We start from the raw sequence: 3,951 nt of genomic DNA, 5'->3' as shown, positions 1-3,951 counted from the left end.
GGAGCCGGGTCGGAGTGCAAATTGTCTAAAAGAACCGGCTAAGTGCAACCGAATAATTGGATACAAATTATACAACTATAAGGCACTAAACTGGACACTGATAAATTCGGAATAGTTTCAAAGTTAAACAATCGATATTGCATTGTTCATACACATAATTTTAATAAAAAAAATTAAATACGACAACTAATATCTCAATAAATGATAGCACTTGCAAAACAATACTTGATATCCAAATGTCCGATCAAGCACCCAGAAATAGACCCCGCAATTGGAAAATGTAAGAACTACTAGTCTATAGTGGAGTTGTAAAAACATATTCACATGGGAAATGAAACATACCAACTAATTATGCCTTGGTAAAATCCCTTTTCGAGCCTTCATGGCCTGAAACCTTCGAGTGATAACTTCATCATCAAGTGATTTAAATATTTCACGTTCAGTGTAGCATATCATTAAGTGATTAAACCAATCATCATTGATCGTGCTGCGCAGTTTAGACTTGATAATTTTCATTGCCGACAAAGATCTCTCAACAGATGCCGTGGGCACCGGCAGTAGCAAAGCTAACTCAATGAGCTTGTAAACCAATGGAAAGACCAAATGTTTCTCTGTTTCAACCATTTTTGTAGCTAAACTTTCAACATCTTTGCAAGTAGAAAATGCAGCATGATTTCTCAAATGAAGAACAAAAGTCTCAAGTTGGTCCCTCAATATTGTACGATCACTATTTGAGAAATCGGCACTATATATTTCAGCAAGCCAAGAAAGCTTCTGTACATCAAACTTGGAGAAAGAATTCTTGGGATCAAGACACGAGAAACATGCAATTACCTCTTGGTTTGAGTCACTTAAGCGATGATTCATCTCAACACATATTTTGTCAATAACGACATAGAAAATCTCAGCTCGCTAATAATGAAGATTAGTGATAGTCCTTCCCTCTAGCCTCGAGCGACCTCGAATTGGTATTTCATCATCCATATTTGGCACTGGAATACCTTTGGAATTGCAGAATTGTTTAACCTCATCAAAAATACTCTCCCAACCACTATCTCTCATGGTAGCCAACCGGAGTTTAACATCATGAATTAATTCCAAGGCAAGCACAATATTTGTATCCCTTCTTTGCAAAAGTTGTGAGAGCTCATTTGTTATACCAAACAACTTTAGCATAAACTTCAAAACGAGAGAAAATTTGAAGCACTCCATTTTTTCTATGCAACCCGTAGCGTGGCTCGGATTACGCCCATTTGCGTCAACCGTGCTAAGAACTTTTATTGTAGAGGCCCACATTTGTTCCAAGCGAAGCAAAGTTTTATGATGTGAACCCCATCTAGTATCTCCACGTCTAGCAAGACTAGTCTGTTGATTCAAGCCTCTTAATCTCACCCCTCTCAAGCCTTTCCAAAATATCATTGTGAGATTCTTCCACCAACACTTCCATCTTCTTGCAAGATGAAGTTGTTGTGGTCACAATCAATGATATGTACTCAAAAAAATCATGAATATATGAGCAAGAAGAACTAGCAACAACAACCACAACCAACTGTAATCTATGGGAAAAGCAATGGACGTAGAAAGCATGAGGGTTTTCGTCGAGAAATTTTCTTTGCAAACCGTTAAATTAACCTCTCATGTTTGAAGCACCGTCATATCCTTGCCCTCGTAGCCTTGAAATTGGTAATTTGTAATGATCAAGAAGCTTTACAAGAGCTAACTTCAGTGACTCGGATGTAGTATCTTTGATGTGGTGCAGACATAGAAATCGTTCCACAACCTTCCCTTCATTCACATACCTACAAAAAATTAGAATGAATAGACAAATCATGGATGAACGAAGAATTGAAGTAAATAAAGAACCCAAAAAAATAAAAGATAGTTACTAACCTCAACATTACTGCCATTTGTTCTTTCACAGATATATCACGTGACTCATCAATAAGAACAGGGAACTTTTTATCACCAAGCTCCCCCATAATCACTTCGGTGACTTCTTCTACACAACACCTTGCAAGGTCCTTTTGTATTTCACCGGAAGTCATCTTGCAGTTTTGTCCACCACAATCAAAAGCATCTCTTACTTCTTCATTGCTATCCTTTAACCAATCTATCATCTCTAGAAAGTTTCCCTTGTTCAGTGAAGTAGTAGATTCATCATGGCCATGGAATGACAAACCTTGTGCTATGAGATACCCTACACACTCTAGAGAAGAAGTCAAGCGAATCTTATATAATCTATGAGATTCCACAGTTCCACAAGCGAACTTGGTTGACACACTTTGTCTTTGATTTTTGAAATCATCATAATGCCGAACACAATTGTTGTGACCACTATTCAGACCACCTACATGCTCAGGTAAGGCTCTATATGCATGTTTCCAGTCCCTAAAACTTGTTTTGGTGAAGACTTCAAACCTAAAGTGTTCAGCCCTTCTAGGTTGCTTGAACAAGAAACAATAGAAACAATAAGCTGCATCCTCGGACTCGCTATATTCTATCCAGTTATACTTTTCATACCATTACTTAGAAACTGCTCTTGAATCCGTTCGGCGAAATTCTAGTTTGGTTCGATCCTTTAATAGGCATGCCCTCCTAACTTGGTCTTGAATTTGTGGTGCATATTCAGCAATTTGTTTTCTCAGTGCAGGATCAGATTGAATTTTGTCCAGATTAAACTCATTATCGTTAGCAACATGAATAGGAGGGTCTTGTTCTGATTCCGGCTGCACGTCACTTGCATTCTCAATACTTGCTCTAGGAACCAAAAACCTCCTCATATGTGAAATTAATAACATAAGGTTAAAGTTGGATGATTTGGAAAACTAACAATGGTCAGGTTAGATGTGTCGACAACGAAAGTGACAATACTGTGCCAAGTGGAGATCGATATTCCTTCAATCAATCTGCTCGGGGTGATAGAATCTTTAATTACACATGTCGCTGCAAATTACATGCCGAAATAATCTTGCTCTCAACCTGCTAAATAATGTTGTTGTCAGCCTATTAACATTAAGTTCAGTTTTTCCATGAGCTTTGCTAGTGATCCATGCACCCTATGACCATGCTCTTGCCATGCTTAGCTTCATAAACATGTATTCTTACTTTTGGTTACCTTGTCATGCCATGTATTGCTCTGTGGTGAGTGGTACAAGATCACCAACATGCCTACTTATTGTTGTTCCTGCCATGTCTGAATCTGTCATATCATTTGCCATGTTTGCATGGATGCCACCATCTTTTTTGTTGATCTTTGGAATAAGTTCAGTAAGGGAGTTTTGTTCTTTGTCTTTAGTATTAACTTTCCATGCCTTTGGTTGCCATGATAAGTTCCTGTAACATGTTGTTTGATAGCTCTAAACATTGCAACCTGATGTTATTTCTGCTAAGTCTGAAACTGTTATTGTTTGCAATCTTGCCATGTCCTTTTGAGCATGTTCTAGTGATTTCTGGAGATAGCTCAGTGTTCATGTTTTGTAGTGCTTTACCTGTACTTCATGCCCATGCCTTTTGTTCTTACGTTGAGGTTCTGTAGCATATTGTTTTGATGCTTGCAAGATGCTTAGTTGCTGTTTTGGACAGATTGTCGTTATATCTTGTATAGAGTGTATGTGTTGAACCGTTGCTCCGTTTTGAGTGTGCTCTATATGAAACTTGCTTGATTTTGCATGTAGTTTCATATTATCATGTTGCATCCATGTTTTGAGATTGTTTCCTTGATGTTTGTATGCATTTTGCATCAATGCCATGTTTAACTTGTTTTGCTCATATCTTCTAGGCCGTAGCTCCGAACTAAATGAACTTTATATGTAACTTGACTAGAATCTCGTGTAGATCATCTTGGTGCATCTTAACTTGCTGTTTAACAACTTGAACATAAGTTTTATTCAGATCTGGACCAACTTCTAAATTTGCATATGAGGACTTACCGGATTTGTTATATGTTGTTCC

The 3,951-nt window shown here is 37.8% G+C and overlaps 1 pseudogene; it reads right to left on the bottom strand.

Moving 5' to 3' along the window:
• Positions 1 to 345: 345 nt before the first annotated feature.
• LOC119292720 lies at positions 346 to 2,780 on the bottom strand (annotated as a pseudogene).
• Positions 2,781 to 3,951: the final 1,171 nt, after the last annotated feature.

The sequence above is a fragment of the Triticum dicoccoides genome, chromosome 4B (assembly GCF_002162155.2).
Source record: "Triticum dicoccoides isolate Atlit2015 ecotype Zavitan chromosome 4B, WEW_v2.0, whole genome shotgun sequence".
In the NCBI taxonomy this organism is placed as follows: domain Eukaryota; kingdom Viridiplantae; phylum Streptophyta; class Magnoliopsida; order Poales; family Poaceae; genus Triticum; species Triticum dicoccoides.
This window is presented reverse-complemented; position numbering and strand designations above follow the sequence as displayed.